Source organism: Mustela erminea, chromosome 6, assembly GCF_009829155.1.
Source record: "Mustela erminea isolate mMusErm1 chromosome 6, mMusErm1.Pri, whole genome shotgun sequence".
NCBI classification, from domain to species: domain Eukaryota; kingdom Metazoa; phylum Chordata; class Mammalia; order Carnivora; family Mustelidae; genus Mustela; species Mustela erminea.
The window spans coordinates 139,667,152-139,685,888 of NC_045619.1; the positions used below are offsets into that span (position 1 = coordinate 139,667,152).

The 18,737-nt window shown below is 43.1% G+C and overlaps 1 protein-coding gene across 3 annotated transcripts in view; it reads left to right on the forward strand.

Annotated features, from left to right (window-relative positions):
- The window catches only part of PRKCQ (protein kinase C theta), a 182,078-nt gene that overhangs the window by 18,755 nt on the left and 144,586 nt on the right, over nt 1–18,737 (forward strand). The window contains exon 2 of one of the 3 annotated variants that reach the window (XM_032349802.1): nt 3,132–3,347. The exons of the other annotated variants lie outside the window; for them this stretch is intronic. The gene's annotated coding sequence lies outside the window, so the exon portion shown is untranslated. The remainder of the gene's footprint in view (nt 1–3,131; nt 3,348–18,737) is intronic. 3 annotated transcript variants of the gene reach the window in all.

Genomic DNA, 18,737 nt, shown 5'->3' on the forward strand with positions numbered 1-18,737 from the left:
CTTAATAATACTTAGATTAAAAATAGTAAAATATAAGGGGCACCTGGGTGGCTTAGTGGGTTAAAAATAGTAAAATATGGAATTTTAGCATGTACAAATATGAGTTATTCTTCCCAGAATCCTCATGTTCAAGGCTAGGAGAGTGGGGTGTAGAGGTACCAGGCAGGACATTCCAAGGTGTCACAGCTGGTTGGTGGTAGAATCAAGATTACACTGAAGGATTCTTGACTCCCACTGTTTAACTCTGGCTCTGAAACAACCTTCACAAATACCAGCGATCTCCCACATCAACCAGAAAAAATCAACTTCAACCTAAAAATCTTGCCTCTTCTTCTGTATCAAGGTGACCGTATCTTCTCAAGTGAAAGGGACATGATTCAGTAGATGACACTAGTCCAGCAAGCAGGACTAATGTTCCACTAAGAACATTATGTCCGTGGAGTCAGTCCACCTGTTTCCAGAGCAATTTCCCAGACCTTCATACTATGCCCGTGATGTCTACTTGCTGAACCATCAACTTTAACTTCTTAACCCCTATCTTTCATCTCAGTTTTCTGGTTGTGTTTTATCTAAGTCATCTTTACTTTAGTTGAGCTAAAGCTGTGGTTTTGCAAATTAAATCAGTTGTGGGTTTCTGCATATATCTCCTCTATGTGTTTACTAAGCCCTTTTTTTAAAAATTAGCATTCTGTGTCTGTTTTCATCTTTTTAGTTGTGTGAGGGAAGATTTGTTTTGCTTAAGGTTTTCTAAAAGCACATTCAAAACTATTTAGAAGAACACATTTAAAGAAACCAAAATGCTTTTTAAACCTATAGTTTCAGCCATCATTGAACCCTTAAAAGTTTTGATGTTTGATTCTAATGAAGAGATCATGCAGCCTTTGAGCCTAGAACTAATGCTTGAAGCAGAAAAGATGTTCTATGCTTTTCAACATGGAAGAGGTATTGAAAGGCATCTCTTATGGCTGCTGTGGAAGAGGAATAGGCAGAGGGTTGGTATTAATTAGGAAACTACTGTATTTAGAGAAACTATCTGAAGTTCTCAAACTAAAATACTAAAGAGTAGGGATCTAGTACGAAATAAGTAACCAGATAAAATTCATAGGACTCATTGCATGGAGGGGTGGAAATGAGAGTGAAGCAGTCCTCAGAGTTGAGTCCATTATGGGGAGCTCGGGAGACTCAGTAGGCATTGGGGAAATGGTAGAATTCATATTTATCTTGATTGTGCATGAGAAGCTGGTGGGACACCACTTGGAGAGGTCCAGTACACAACTGAAAACATAGGACTGAAAGATGTGCAAGTATGTATCAAGAAAAACATACCTTTTGCAGTTATCATTACGTAGACGACCATTGAAGCCATCATTGAAGTCATCACTGTGGCTTCACAATGGTCCACAAATATTTCTTTCCCTCTCTCTCTCACTTAGGGTCTGTTAAGACCCTAAAAAAAAAAAAAAAGTCCAACTCTGGATGTTATCCATAATATTTAGGCAAACCAAACTGAACCGACAGGTCACAGAGGGTGACCAGCGTGATGGGAGGGACAGCAGGAGGGAAGCAGGGGAGCTGGCCATGTAATGTAGGGTAGTGAGGAGGAAGAGTGAAATGAGCCAGTGATCGGAGGGGGCATCATCACTGCCTTGGAGAGAGCAGGACTGGCAGGGTGGTGGGTGGTGGAAGCCAAGGGGCAGAACGTGGAGAAGCCAGGGGAAGGTGAGAAAATGAAAATGGTCTGCAGATCTTGGTGAAGCAAAGAGTCAGTGCCACGTCTGCAGGAGAAGCAACGTCAGAAGTTGTCAGGGGACAGGAAGCGGGAGCATGTTTGCAGGTGGGAGTGGGACAGAGGCTGAAATCACAAGAATGACAAGGGGTGAAGGGGAAAAATAGTTCCGGGGATGTGGCCAGGGCCATGGTCATACTTGGGACACTCTGGAGAGAAGAGAGGTAGAAATAAAGAGAGGTCGAACCAGAGTGACACAAGCTGAGCAAATCTGTGTCTTGTAGCTTCTCTTTTCTCATCAAAACGGACTAGCCCATCCACTGAGGGTAGAGAAGAGAGAATTATGTTTTTGGAGACACAAGGAGAACAAATGTGGAATGGCCAGCTAGGAAACGGGGAAGGAAGCAGCCCAGGAATGAGATAAAGTTAAGATTGTTGGCAAATTCAGTAATAAATCAAATGCTTTATAAATACTAAATAAGGTGTTATTTGTTGTTTCTTATAGTAAAAATACACATAGCATAAAATTTACATTTTTAACTATTTTTAAACATACAGTGCAATGGTATTAGATTCACCACTGCTGTGATCAGTTTCCAGAATTTTCTCACCATCCCAAACAGAAACTCGGGACCCACTAAGCAATAACTCCCCATGACCAGCTCCCCCGCAGTTCCTGGGAACTTCTGTCTGTATGGATTGCCTGTTCTAGATAGCTCATATTTATGGCTTTTAAAGGCATGATGTACAAACTAAGAAAAAAGGGAACAACCAGGAGGCAATAATGCTTTCTATAATGTTCTGTAATGAAGAGGTCATTCTTAAACCATCCCCTGTCCCTTTTAATCTGCCCTGTGGTATCCACTTACAAAACATAACTATAGCGGTGCCTGGGTGGCTCAGTGGTTAAGTCTCTGCCTTCCCCCCTTCTTAGGGTCCTGGGATCGAGCCCCGCATCGGGCTCTCTGCTCAGCAGGGAGCCTGCTTCCTCCTCTGTCTCTGCCTGCCTCTCTGCCTACTTGTGATCTCTCTCTGTCAAATAAATAAATAAAATCTTTAAAAAAATAACCATAATATTGTAAACTTGGTAAAATGAATACCCTTAAAGAAATTCAAATTTACTTTGAAACCCCTTAAATTCTCCTTTGATGTCTGTTTATACAGTATCTGTACACAACAACGGGTGCCTTTTCCCCTCATCCAAATGGTAGCAAAGAATTGCAGTTTGGTAAATATTTTCCTGTTTAGCAGTCTGTTTCAGAGGATCACTCTCTTCATCTGCATCTCTGTTGTCTGAAATAGAAGCTCCTAAAAATAGCTTGTATATGCATCACTTAGAAAGATGAGAGATTCTACGAGTAAGATACGCAAACAGATAACCGCTCTGCTTTAATGTCAGTTATAGGTTATGTGAACACATCCTTACTGTTCACGAGGAGATGCGGATGAGTCGTTCTAGCACTAGACTCCGCTATTCTTTGTGGAAATCATTTTTGATTCCCAGTGAAAGTAACTTCGGATAGGAGACTTCCTGGAAGAAACGTCTGATACTGCCGTCAACTTCCACTTTCATTTTCTGTGATCAACCCCAGAAAGAGTCGACAAAATTCCCTTCGTGGAGGTGAGTGATAGGTGCCTCTTCCTACAGCAGTGCCCAAGGGGTGAGGCCTCGCCAGGTGCCTTCTCAATTTAGGGTTCTACATAGAAACGTTGATAGCCAGGGGCACCCGGTGACTCAGTTGGTTCAACGTGCGACTCTTGGTCAACTCTCGGGTCTTGACCTCAGGGTCATGAGTTCAAATCTTGCACTGGGCTTCACGCTGGGCATGGAGCCTACTTGAATAAAGAAAAGAGAAGGGAAGGGGAATGTGAGCAGCCATGGAACCTCCCGGAGCCTTGAGGCTGACCGCCGTCCTCTAAACCGTGCTGACCACGCTGTCAGAAAGGGGAATTGCTTTCATATTGCTTCCCTTCTCCCAGCCTTATCTCCCCTCATCCCATTCTAGTGCATCTCTGCTGCCCGGCTTTGAGCCCTATTTCTCTGCTGAAGCTAGTGCTCTGGGGTTTCCTCTCGTCAGAAACCATTCCTTCAGAAGTCTTTGTGGGCTCGGGCACCCACTGGATTTTGCTGCTTACGTGCATCAGTCATGTATCCCGAAGAATCTATAATCTTCTTTTTTTTTTTTTTTAAGATTTTATTTATTTATCTAAGGGACAGAGAGGCAGACAGAGAGAGATGGGGAAGCAAGCTCCCCGCTGAGCTGAGAGCCTGATGCGGGGCTCGATCCCAGGACCCTGGGACCGTGACCTGAGCTGAAGGTGGATGCTTAACCCACTGAGCCACCCAGACACCCCAGAATCTATAATCTTCTTGAAGGCGCTATGTTTTCATCCACAGAATCCTGAAACATTACTGCTTTACAGATGAGGACGTTAAGCCCAGAGAGGTAAAGTCCCTGGATTAAGGTCACACAGCTGAATTCAACAGACAGTTGAATTGGACATTAAAAGGATGGAGAGAGATAAGTCTGTTTCTTCCTCAAAAGTACTTAAAGGGGCTCATGCCAGAGTCTGTGGCTGTTTTTTCTTCTTTTTTTCCGTTTCTGTTGCTAACTGGCACCTTCGTGTTTCAGAGACCTTTCTCCACACCAAAGACAATTCCATACTATTAGTTTTATTTTGGTCTTAAAAATTATAATCACATTTCCTGCCTTCCAGAGATAATCATGATTGAAGTTTAAGGTGTTTGGAAGCTAGTGACGCATTTACAGATTTAAAATTTTCGAGAGCAATTTGCCACTAACTACAATTACACAACCTGTAGTTTGACTACTTCGCACATATTCTATAGAAATTCTCAGACACGTGCCAAAGGAAAGATCCACAAGGATGCTCGTAATGGTATTGTTATTATAGCACACAAACGAACAGTGAACCCAAGCAAAAACAAAATGAAGCAAAACCCATCAAACTTCAACAGAAGAACAAATATAAGATTTTCATAGATGTATTTCATAGAGAAATAGAGAGCAGTGATCCTCAAAGTGCGTTCCTGGGAGAACCCCAGAGATACACAAGACTTTTTCAGGGACGTCTCATCTCAAAACTGATTTTATAGAACTACTAAGGCCTTTTCACCTTTTCATTTTTCTTCTATCTAGTGGAATTTTCCAGAGACTGTATGTTTTGATAGCAACAGACTGGATGCATAAATAGATATGAAAAGCTTGCTGTCTTCTATGAAGTGAGATATTAAAAAGATTTGCAAAAAGAGGATGCCTGGGTGGCCCAGTTGGTTAAGTATCTGCCTTCAGCGTAGGTCATGATCCCAGGGTCCTGGGACCGAGCCCAGAGTCAGGCTCCCTGCTTGGCAGGGAGTCTGCTTCTTCTCCCTCTGCCTCCTGCTCCCCCTGCTTGGGCTTTTGTTCTCTCTCAAATGAGTGAATAAAATCCTAAACAAACAAAACAAAAAGCAAAATCCCCATTAAAAAATAGGCAAAGGACTTGAATGGACATTTCTCTGCAGATATTATACAAATGGCTAAGAAGCATGTAAGAAGCAGCTCAACATCACTAACCTTTAGAAAAATGCATATTAAGATCGCAGTGAGATACTACCTCACATCTATTAGATGGCTACTCTCAAAACCCCCCCAGAAAAGAAGTTTCAGTGAGGTTGCAGTGAAATTGGGACCCTTGTCCAGTACCTTCTATGGAAAACAATATAGTAATTACTCAAAAAATAAAAAATAGAATTGCAGCATGATCCAGCAGTCCCCCTTGTGGGTGTAGAGCCAAAAAAACTGAAAGCAATAGCTCAAGGGATATTTGCACACCTCTGTTGGTAGCAGCATTATTCACGACAGCCCGTGTGTGGAGACAACCCGAATGACCATTGCTGGATGATGTATGTACAATGAAACACTATTCAGGGGCGCCTGGGTAGCTCAGTGGGTTAATAAGCCTCTGCCTTCAGCTCAGGTCATGATCTCAGGGTTCTGGGATCGAGTTCTGCATCGGGCTCTCTGCTCAGCGGGGAGCTTGCTTCCTCCTCTCTCTCTCTCTGTCTGCCTCTCTACCTACTTGTGATCTCTTTCTGTCAAATAAATAAAATCTTTTTTTAAAAAAATACTATTCAGTCTTAAAAAGAAAGAAAATTCTGACGTATTCTAAACATGGAGGAGACTTGAGGACATGATCTAAGGGAAATCAGCCAGTTACAAGACAAATAGTTGCTGGTTGATTCCGCTTACATGAGGGGTCAAAAGTAAGAGTCGCGGAAACAGAACATAGAGTGGTGGTCCCCAGGGACTGTGGGGAGGTAAAATGGGCAATTGTTGTTCCATGGTTTTCCGAGTCTCAGTTGTGCATGCTGGAAAGTTCTAGAGATCCGTTGTCCAATGATATGAATATCCTTAACTCCACTGAACTGTATTAAAAATGGCTAGGATGGTACCTTTTACGTTATGTTTTTTTACCACAATAAATGGATAGTTCTAGCAAGGCTTCATCTGACCCAGGAATTTTTTGGGTTCCTTGCTGTCACTGCAGTTATTGTTAAAAATAGTTAATTAACTAAATCTGAATTATCTAACTCTATTTCTTGCTCGGAATCCCTGCTTCTGGTCTTTTACTTTCGTTCATACTGAGCGCTCTGCCCTTCTAGAATACCCGCTGTTTCCTCTCACCTACCTGAGTCCTACCTGAAGCAATCCCGATGGGTCGCTCTGGAGGATGCCCAGGCTCCGCGTCCTCCTTGATAGAATCAGGAGCCATTCTGAGTCATTTGGATCCCTGCTGCCTTGAGGACTCAGCACACTTATTTCGTATACAACCTATCGCCCATTACTCATCTCATCCATTTTCTGTTTCCTCTTTGATCACCCCAGCTAGAATTTAAGCCCTGGAAGATGGGTACCAGTAACATCACTGTTGCTTATGTTTGCCTGCCACTGATCTTCGCACGTAGCCAGCACACAATAAGACTGGTGAATGCATGAATTATCAGATGAGTGGACAGATGGATCAGGGGGATTTTAAAGCTGGAGCTGAGCTGAATGTAGTAGAATTAAGTATAATATCGTCTCAGAACTCTGGTTCTATTTTCCCTATGCCTTACATATATTCCTTGCACCAAACCCCAGATTTCTTCTCAACAGCCCTATCTTGCTCTATCCAAGGAGGCAGTTCTACCCCAAGCCTGGGGCTTACTATTTTTTTTTTAAGATTTTACTTATTTATTTGAGTAAGAGAGAGAGAGAGCACGAGAGGGGGGAGGGTCAGAGGGAGAAGAAGACTCCCCACGGAGCAGGGAGCCCGAGTGGGACTCGATCCCAGGACTCTAGGATCATGACCTGAGCCAAAGGGAGTCACCCAACCAACTGAGCCACCCAGGCGCCCTAAGGGGCTTACTATTAATTGGCACACAACAGCAGACTGCAGGTAGCAAAAATGCTAAGTACCAGGGCTTGCACAGAATTATAAGAGTAATGCCTGGCATTTGATGTTAGATGTCTCTCATCTCAATTCCTTACTATTCTAGTTACAAGCTGTGACAATATAACCCTTTTTAAAATTGTAGTAAAATATGTGTGGCGTCAAGTTTACCATCTTAACCATTTTAAAGTGTGCAGTTAAGTGGCATTAAGTACGTTCACCTTGTGCAACCCACAGCCACCATCCATCTCCAGAAGTTCTCAACTTCCCAAAATTTCTGTTCCCACTAAACACTAACTCCAAGGCCCCCCTCTCCCCAGTGTCTGGTAACCTCTATTTTACTTTCTGTCTCTATGAATTTGGCTATTCTCTCTACCTCATCTAAGTGAAATCATAATATTTGTCCTCTATGTCTGGCTTATTTCACTTACGAAAATGTCCTCAAGTTTCATCTACATTGTAGCATGCATTAGAATTTTGTTCTTTTTTTGGAACAAAAGAACAAAACTTTTTAAAGTTTTTTTAAAAACCATTTTAAACTTTTTTGGACTTTAGTTGCCTCTTCTCTAAAATGGGATCAGGGGGTTTTGAAGCCCATTATTTAAAGTTTGCTGTGAAGACCTAACAAGACCATGAGCAATGGCGGACAGTGCCCAACACAGTGCTTTGACTTAAGATGCTGATCGAGTTTCCTTCATTCCCTTTCTATTCTATAAATGTCATGAGGACCAGGTGCAAGAAATGTCTTTCTCATTTCCCTAGTTCCTTATGTCACACAACAGTGAGAGCACAGAAATGATCCTGTGCAACCAAATTAGAGAACCCCCTGATTTAGTAAATTAGAGATCCTCTGCCAGGGTCCCAGCATTATAAAAGTGATTGTCTGTTTCACTCTTTTCTGCTCCTCCTCCTCACCCCTACCTATAAATCAATATCAGAGAGAATAATAGCAGACTTCCATCACTCAGGTAGACAAAGTTGATGGGATACACCATGGGATTCGGATCTCTAATAGCTTAAGTAAGAAAGAGTATTTGAACAGGTTATCTCGTAAATTCAGATGGTGAGGATAGGCTGAGAGCATCAAGGCCTAAGTTTTCAGTTATCTTAATTTGTGATCATCTTTTCACTTAAGTCAATTAGAGTTAATCACTGTGGAGTTAATTATAGTGTCACTCCCTTGTTGTTACCAGTGTATTCTGTGGTCTTCCCATTAGAATGACAAATGAATACTTCAGGGTTGACAGTGTAGCTGGGTCACTAACGAGTCAAATCTGATGGAGAACCTTGAGTGATGTTGATTCTGGTAGAAATACAAAGCCTTCCAGGAACTTTCCAGAACGGATGTCAAGTGGCAGGAATTAAACTAAAAACAGACTCTATGACAAGCCGTGTAACTTCTTTCAGATTGATTTTCACCATTGTTAAAGTTACTGTGAAAGAATTTACTTCACATTCTGTTTTGTTTCTTAAAACATGGTTTACCCCAAACCCCTCTTCCTAGAGCTCCCTCAGAGTATTTATTTGATACAGAAATATTTTGCCTGGAGAATTTCTTTTTTCTTCAATATGAATGAATGACTCCAGCCCTAATTCGTAATAGGGGTATGCTCAGGGAGAAGAGTCAAGTTTTTTGAAATCCTATATTCTCTTAAATGAATCTTACCTATCTAGCCTGAGATAGCAGTAAGCGTGTGAGTTTATGTAGAAATCAATGTCAAAGTCTACTTTATTGTGTCTTAAGAAAAATTGGGCTGGTAGAGTTTGTGAATATTAGGCACCTAAAATAATATAGCTTTCCAGTTTGTTGAAAGTAAATGTGTCATCTTTGTTAAAGAGTACGCTTCTGAATGTTTCAGAAATGATACGCTACATGTCTCAGGAAGACCAAGCCCTTAACTGATGGAGAATGAAGGAACCCTATATTTGTGCCACAAGCATACCTGGGAGCTATTATGGGTTTGGCTCCAGACTACCTGCAAATATCACAATAAAGGAAGTCAAATGAAATTTTTGGTTTCTAAGTGGATGTAAAACTTACATTTACGCTATACAGTGGTCTGCTAAGTGTACAATAGCATTATGTCTAAAAAAATCAATGTATATACTTCATTTTAAAATACTTGATTGCTAAGCAATGCTAACCATCATCTGAGCTTCCAGCGAGTTTTAATCTTTTTGATGGTGGGGGATCTTGCCTCTGTGTTGATGGCCGCTGACCGATCCGGGTGGTGGTTGCTGAAAGTGGGAGTGACTGTAGCAATTCGTCAAAATAACACAATTGAGTTTGCCACATTAATTAGCCCTTCTTTTCATGAGTGATTTCTCTGTAGCATGTGATGTCATTTGGTAGCATTTTATCCACTGGAGAACTTCTTTGGACAATTGGGATCAGTCCTCTCAAACCTTGCTGCTGCTTTGTCAAGTTTATGTGATGCTCTAAATCTCTCTTCCTCATTTCCACCGTCTCCACAGCAACATCAGGAGGAGGTTCCGTCTCAAGAATCCACTTTCTTTGCTCATCCATGAGAAGCAACCCTCATGCATTAGGGTTTAACCATGAGATCGCAGCAGGTCAGTTCCTTCCTCAGGCTCCACTTCTAATTCTGGCTCTCTGGCTGTTTCCGCCCCCTCTGCAGTGTGCCGCTGCATCAGCCCCTAAAAAGGGAGTCAGCCTGTCCCTTGAATCTTGGAAGCCACGCATTACCTTCTCTCTAGCTATGAGAGTTGCAGATGGCATCTTCTTCCAACACAAGGCTGGTTCCTCTGCATTGACACTCTTGTTTCTTGTAGCCACTTTCATTAATTATCTAAGACAGATTCTGGATCACTTCCTGCTTCACCTTGCTCTTTTATGTTACAGAGATGACTTCTTTCCTTTATCTTCATGAACTACTTTCTGCTAATTTCCCACTTTTCTTCTGCAGCTTCCTTACCTCTCTGAGCCTTCATAGACTTGACAAGAGTTAGGGTCTTGCTCTGCGTGTGGCTTTGTCTGGCTTGATCTTCCATCCGACTGCTCAGACTTTCTCCGTATCAGCAGTAAGGCTCTCTTGCTTTCTTATCATTCATGTTCAGTAGAAGAACACTTCTAATTTCTTTCTGGAATTTTTCCTTTGCATTCATAACTTGGCTAACTGTCACAAGAGGCCTGGCTCACTACGTTTAATCATGTCTAGTTTTTGATTTAGAGAGAGAGATGTGTGACTCTTCCTTTCACTTAAACACTTAAGTCCCCTTGTAGGGTCATTAACTGGCTCAATTTCAATATTATTATGTCTCAGGGAATAGGGAGAGGGAGAGAGAGGGGCAAACCGCAAGTTGGTGGAGTAGTCAGGACCCACGTTGATTGATTGAATTCACCATCTTACGTGGGTGCGGTTTATAGCACCCCAAAACAATTGCAATAGTAACACCGAAAATGGTTGATCACGCATCGCCATAACAAATACAACAATAATGAAGAAGTCGGAAGTATTGCAAGGGTTACCGAGGTGTGACACAGAGACATGGAATGAGCAAAAGCTGTGGGAAAATGTGCTGATAGACTTGCTTGAAGCAGGATTGCAAGAGAAGCAATATCCAAAATACAATCAAATGAAGTTTAATGAAATGAGGTATACTTCTGCACTAAAACTGGAGACCAAAATAATGTGTAGGTCATACAGAGTTGGCCATTTGTCTAGAAACAAAGGACAAAACATAATATTGTACAAATATTCTATCTTGTCTTTCCTTCCCGGGATCCCATACTTAAGGGTCACCCAGGGGCTCCCAAAGCATAGAGTATCTTAGCACTGAAGCAGCGATGGCTTTGGAGGCAGCCAAGGTGGGGTAGATCCCTGGTCATTGGCAGGGAAGGTAGGGATGCAGAGGGGCTCAGATCTCTAGACCCACCCTGCATATAACGATAAAGTAGAAATGAACATGGTACTCCTATGTTTGCTGTCTTGTCTTTCTCCCCAGATGTATATTGTGAATCTTCTGTATGACAGATGCACAGTAAGAAAACTAAGTCTGCATTAATGAAATGAATTAATTAAATCACAATAAACAGTTCCCTTGTTTTAATTCTAGTTAATCAATTTCGGGGGCAGGTAAAGTAAGTTGTTACAAATAGATCGTTGGAGGCCGCCACCTTTAAACATAGAAACTGGCTGGCCTGGAGAGTGGAGTGGGCCTTCTGTGCTAAATCGTGGCTCTTTCCCTTTTTAGCAGTAAATCCTTATGTGAGATGTTTAACCTCTGTACCTGGTTTCTTCATCTGTGAAGTAGGGTGATGATTTCCACTTTAAAGAGCTGCTTCGGGCATTTTTTTTTTTTTTGGATGAATGTCAAGTACACAGTAGGCACTCAATCAGCGTAGCCAATCATGTTATTTCTAACTTGTTATTTCCATTGTAAATATCTATAACGTACACACTTAAACTTATCCACTTTAGACTCAAAATAGTGTTAGCACTTCCCAAACGTTTACCAAGATATGTTCTCCAGAGATAACTCTCCATCTAACACTTTCTTGTGAAATTTGACACATATTCCACATTAATCACAGATGAGGAGTAGACTGAATTAATGAGGTTTTCTGTTTATCGTAGCGAGTGATAAAATGTGTTTTACTTACCCGAGGGAAGAATGGTCGGTCACCTGCCTTGAAGGTATATGCAAACCACCTGAAAAACACGTAACCCTCTTAACATGGGTCCAGAGATGACTTTTCCTTTTCCCATAATGAGGAGGGTTGACGTGCTGGTTCCCAGTCCTGACAACTGCCTACACAGAGTGTAAGTCTGACCAGATCACTGTCACCTCAGTCAGGAAGGACGCACCTGGACCAGCACTGACCTGGGTTTCCCTGAAGAGTAGCCCCACCGGGCACAGAGCAAAAAACCAGCCTCATCAGAAACTGGGCTCTGCTCGAGTGAGTGTCTGTCATCCTTCATGACAGTCTCAAGCGTCTGGAGGTGTATGTTTGCTTTTCTCACGTAACCACAAAATAGCGGTTGGTTTCTAATAGATAAGGGTGACAGAAGTTGCTGCCAGCTTGAAAATGAAGTCTAAACTCTAGAATTCTGAGAAGGAACTAGTGAGTTTAGTCAGACAGAGCTAGTTCTCACTTCTTCCTCTGCCTTTTTCCCAGCTCCACGCCTCCCCACTCCGTTTTCTCCTTCTCCGAGCTGCGCAGAGACCCGAGCGGGCTCAGCAGAAAATGCCAGGAAGCATGCGCCGTGCGGACAGTGTTTTCAGATGCCTGGGTTCCACCTGTGTGACTTTTTCTTCTTTTCTTTTTAAAAGTAAACACAGCGGGGGGTGTGTGCACCAATTACTGAGCAGACGGAACTGCAGGACCGGCTTCAAAGGACAGCGGCAGGCTCTGGGTGCCTCCCCGCCAGGCAGTTAAAGAGCGATGCTCTCCCCAGAAGAAGAGTTCACTTCCTACCCCTGGACGTTTTGTAGAGCCCTGCACAAGGGACTCTAACTTAGGGAAAGGACGGCTTGGCAGGGGGGATTCCTTCTAGCTCTGAGACCTTCTGAATCCCTCCTGTCTTAGAACTGTTAGAACGAAAATTATAGACACAAAGTTACTCACATGCCCCTGGCTTCTGTTGGGCTGCTGTATCCATGTTTTGTTGCTCCCACTAAAATGTGAGTGTTGCAAGGAGGAAATGCCTATCATCCATGCTCAATGAATATGTATTGTGTGAATGTTATGGCACAGATCATTTCTATGTTATTCCTATAACATCGGAATGCAAGCATGTTTCTCCAGGATGGCAGGCTCCCATCTGCAAGTATGTTAGAATAGTAGAATGGCGAGCACAAGTAGCAACCCCCTCCCCTTAGAGGGCTGCGGCACAAATGGACTGCTGAGATTAATCTCTACTCCCGGGTCTTATAGGCCAAGAAGTTGAGACCCGCAGAGATGAAGTGATTTTCCCAGACTTGCCAGTTCCTCGCTGAGCTTTGTACTGGCCTCTTTTTCTTGGTGGGAACACAAGAGCTGGCCACAGTGAGGACCTCGGTCCCTTTGTATAGCCCAGGTTCCTGCCTCTAGCAGAGAATCAAGGAACGTGGTGACTGTGTTTGCTTTCCTAGACCTTGAACTTCATATTACAGAAATGCCCTTGGGCTCAGCATTTTAATAAGTTCATATGGAAATCAGATGTTACCCAGTGAGTAGGGGGGAAAAAATCATTTGAAATTTGAATATGAATACTTTTTGGAGAAAAGCATAAAGAATAGATATTACTTTGTATGGGAAAGAGAAGGCTTGGGGGTGACTTTAATATGCCACATCAATATAAGCAAGATAATTGAAAAGAGTCCTAACTAGCAATTTTCTGATCTTCACTTAAAAGGGAGAAATAGGCTTTTAACAAAGCAGAAAGTTTTCTGTTTAGTTGTTTAAAAAAAAAGATAAAAAGGTGATAATCAGCAGAATTCACAGATTTAATAAATTTCATACCAAACTCACCTAATTTCCATTTTTTGTAGGTTTATCAGACTGGTGAAATACTAGGCTGGCAAGGGAGCATTTTGATTTCAGTGAGACACGTATGCAGAATGTCTAATAATCCTATTGCTCAATATATGGAAATGGCCTTGTTGGTCTCAGGGTAAGTGGGAGAAGTGATCTGGGAGGTAGATTTCAGCACAGGAGAGAATCTCCAGCCAAATTAAAACTCTGTGTGTGTGTGTGTGTGTGTGTGTGTGTGTGAGATAGGACTGTCATGGCTAACTGCGCATCTAAGGAGTCACAGTATTTTCTGGAAAGAATTTTTATGCAATCTGTGGTTCCAAATGCTGAACTCAGAATGTCCACAAGGTCAGTATATGTAACTTTAGACAAAGTTCTCCAAGTTCTAACATGTCACTGCCTTTCACCAATGAGTCCCAGAATTATGGTAAAACAAAGTTTTAGGATCAACAGAGAGGAAAGCAGAGACTCTAATTATCAAATGCACTAATATTTCTTCTCTCATGCGAAGAACCGTAACCTGATGCTTACTGCATCCCTTTCAATTACTAAAGGTAAATTAAAAGTTCTTCCTTGATGGGTTGTTTGGAAACAGTTCAGTTAAAGGTTGACAGGGAGCCTAGAATCGGACATTGGAGGTTCGCTCTTGTTCCAACTCCAACCTCCCTCTAAGCAGCAGAGAGAGACACACGTCACCTTGGTGACAATGTTACGGCATCACCGCAAAGCAAGGAAATTCTCAGTTTTTGTGCTGCCTGGGTTCTCTGAAAGCAGAAAGAACCAGAGTCTTGAGGACTCTGGGGAGCAGTCTTGGTTTTAAAGAGCCATTCTTCATCCTCAAACCCAGTCATGCCAACTGCAGATTTGAAACCAAGCATTGAACGTTTCCCCATGGAACAGCTTCTGTAAGACGCTTCTCGTCTGTCTGCTAAGAGTCATTCCCGTTAGAATGCCGTCTTCTCCAGTCAGAAGCCGGCCTGGGTTTCTTAGCTTACTGCAGGCCCAGCGGAGACATAGCTGCAGTTGGTGTAGACGGGCTGCGCCAGACTTGCCTACCCATGTCCTGCTGCTCCCAAAGTCAGCCATCCCTGGTCCTGGTCCTGTGACCCCAGAAGTCGGATGCCAGTCGATATGCTCCCTAGACAAGCTCCAGAGTCTAATCAGCCCAGCAAGATAAGAGGGCATTTCAGTCAGGAACTACAGGCAGACTCTGGGGGACGCTGGCAGAAGCCATGGTCCCAGTCTTGCACCTGCCGGAGGTGATGTGCGCAGTTCTTCTGGGGAGAGAAGGTCCAGGGAGAAAATCTCTCTCCTCCCTCTCTGCCTTCCTGTTTGCATGAAGGCCAGATGTTCTGTTTCTGTCACTGTGTTTTAAGCCATCCCATCACCAGGGTAGAAGCAAGGAACTACAGAGGCCCCAGAGGAGGAAGCGTGGGTAGGGTGTCACCATGGATGCGGACCCAGAAAAGGCAGAATTGCTCCTGCTTCCCTGACCAACTTTGCAAAGACAGGAAGTGTGGCTTCATTACTGGGATCAACTCAGATGAAGGTATCCCTTGAGGACCTTAGAGCAGCATTAGATGAATAATACCTTTTAATCATCCTGTCTGTGAAGACCAGCTGCGGAGAATGCGGTGGGAACCCAGAGGTTTCTTAACAAAGATGTCAGCATAACTCTCTCAGTCAGATGTAATTAAAAATAATTACTTACAGAACAGAACTGAGCTTACAGGAAATCAAAGAACTATGTGTCTTTCGGAAAAGACCCCATAAAGGGGAGAGAATGTTTACAGCAGAGGGCCCTCAGGTCAGCCTCTGTGGCACTTGACTTCCAGTCCCCCACTCCACCACGATTAGCTATGCGACCTTCAACATATGTCCTCACCTCCCTGAGCCTATTTTCCTGTCTCTAAAAATGGGTAAGAACAGCAACTTGAATATGTTAGAAGACCACAGTATTCAAATGGGGGAAACGTATGTGAAATCGTTTTGAGTAAATGTCAGATTTTGCTATCCCTGATTCTTATTCATTTCCTGGAGAGGTAAACTGAGGTACATATTAATGAAACAGCATATTGCTTTTGATTCTTTTTAGAACAAGATGAAATGTTGGTTTTAAAAAAAAACAGAGAGAAGAAGAATCCCCCACTTCCCTAGAGCCATTCACAAGTCCCCCAGTGAAGAGCCGAGAGTACTCAGACCTTCTCCACGCCCCTCATCCCACATGCCTCAGGACCCATCTGTCTGTCCCGTAGGCATGACCAGCCTACTGCAGTGGACACCTGACCAGTGCTCACTCCTCTCTGAGCCCTGGGCAAGGGAGACATTGAGAATTAGGGGCAGGGGTATTTTCAAGATACTGTAGGTTTGGTTTTGTTTCAAGGAGGAAAGGGCTGTGTTCCAGAGCTCAGGCTTTTGCTTCTTGCAGCCCAAGAGCATGATGGAGGTTCTAAGTCTACAAAGTGTTTCCTTCTGCTTTCTCTCCCAAAGGTCTTACCCCGGCAAATTTGAATTTCAAATGTTTAAACCTCGGGAAAATATCTGTACCCAGAAGATAGTTCGTGTTTGTTTTACCCTGTTCGTTGCGGGGATGGGAATATGACACTGATGCCAGATGCCCCACGGGACTACCATTGTCACGTCCTCTTTCTTGGGAGCAGGACAGGGAGAATTGGCTGGTCATTCTGAAGGCAGACAAGAGGAAGGAGCAGAGAGGGGAGGAGGACTTTGTAGAGTAGAAGAATAAAATTCTGTTTTGTTATCAGGATGATTACTGTTCAGAAAATGCTTTCTGTTCTATTCTTACTTCTTACTAAAGTCTTGGGAAGTGCAGTATTCGTTAGTCTCTATGTTTGGCTGATGTTCCAGAACTCCGAAATGACAGTGGTGTGAGCTTGACAGCTGACTTCCCTCCCATCTGAGAATCCAGACTCAGGTGGCCAGACACGTTGCCAACATGAATGCCAAGGTGACTCAGTGCCACCACCTCCACATTCTAGCCAGTGGCAGGAGGCAGGTGGGCCCAACCCGGAGGATGAGCGTCAGCAAGACTTACCCATCGTGGGCCACATCCAGCTCCAAGAGAATCGAAGGGAATGGATCAGGGGGCAGCTCTCTATCTCTGTGTCTCCAAAAAGACCACCATTTGCACATGTTCTTCTTCTTGTCCTCATCCTCCTTTTTCTCAGGTCACCTTCCCCAGCATCGCTGTCCCCTGCCCTGTCTCCACCCCCGCTCCCAGCCCCGTCCTCTTTTCCTGCTGTACCTCTCTTCTCCATGCTCAGCATCACCTGCCCGGCTCATCTCCCAACCTCTGCTACCTCCCCAGAGTCCTTCCCCACACCCTTACTCTCACCACCCTTGGCCATGGGACCCCTCAGGTGTCCTGGAGCTAGGGAAGGACCTGATCCCACTGCTCAGTAAACAAAGAACTTCTCACCGGACTTCCCCAAGCTGTCTTCGGTTGTGTTCTCCAACTCCAAATGGGAGGTTGGGAAGCATTGCCTGGTAAATCCATTGGAAATCCACTGTAGGTGGTTTCAGGGTATCATCTAGTACTTTAGAAAACGTGCACGTGCGGCTTCAGCATGGGTAACACTTCTATGGGGGGAAAAGTCTATTCTCTGACCTAAACAAGCTACTTATGAATGGACTTAGAGACCACTACTCTTTCCTAAATGAGGAATCCCTATTATAAGAATTGGAATAGCCTTGAAATCAAGAGCTATGACTTCGTTGTCTTAGTGCTTCCCCATGACATGTCATCCATAGGGTGCCCCCTCATCAGGTGGTATTAAACAAAAGAATGACTTCTTGAATTGCCGAATGTTACCAAGGCTGGGGATCTGAATGCATGCCAGGTGATATCCAGGGCCAGGTCAGCAGAGGCCTTGCCATGGAAAGGGACAAGATATGGAATCAGAGGACACAGGCCCCATCATACATCTTCTGTAATCTTGAAGAAAGTCCTTACTCCCACCAGCATCCGCTCTCCCTTCTCTGCAATGGGAACCATTCATCACACTTTATGTAACTGTTAGGAATGAAAGAGGAATCAGTATATGAAAAAGCAGTTTTCCCATTTGGTTATCCAAGATCATTTTACAAAATCTGAATTGTGAACCCCTCAAAAGTAACTACTTAAAATCACCTAAAATCCAGTCCACCCAGTGATAGCATTTTGGTTCAGATTTTTTTCCCACTAAAGATTTCCAAGAAACAAACTGAGGGTTTTAGAAGGGAGAGGGGCGGTGTGGGAGGGGTGAGCCTGGTGATGGGTATTAAGGAGGGCACAGATCGCATGGGGTACTGAGTGTTACATGCTAACAATGAACCATGAAACCCTACATCAAAAATTAATGATGGAGGGGCACCTGGGTGGCTCAGTGGGTTAAAGCCTCTGCCTTCAGCTCAGGTCATGATCCTAGGGTCCTGGGATCGAGCCCCACATCGGGCTCTCTGCTTGGCAGGGAGCCTGCTTCCCCCTCTCTCTCTCTCTGCCTGCCTCTCTGCCTGCCTGTGATCTCTGTCTGTCAAATAAATAAATACAAAAAAAGAGAATTAATGATGGATGATATGGTGACACAATTTAAAAAATAGATTTATACATGTAAATTTATATCTTTTTAAATGAGTTCCTATTAAACATATATAGTATATATATGCTGTGGTTAGTACATACCATTTCTTAATTAACACATGATATATTATTTGTTTCAGGGGTACATGTTTAGTACATCCCTTTTTTAGCTTAACTCTATCCTGTAAATATCTTTATTGTAGTGAATAACAATCTACTGGTTGTAAAATATTCCATTGTAGTTATTTGCTATAAGATACTCCAAAATATCATATTTTTGGACATTAAGGATGTTTCTGGGTATGTCATTATTAAGCAATGCCTCAGTGGGCATTCTTGTATGTGTACCTTCATATACTTGCCTTATTTTAAAGTCATTTGATACATATTTTCTTCCATAAGTATTGGACATGTCCCTTCTCCAAGCCATTATGACCAGATCTGTTTCCAAATTTATACTTTATAAAGGTAATAAACTTATACACTGTATATTGCAAAATATTCCCAATAATCTGTAT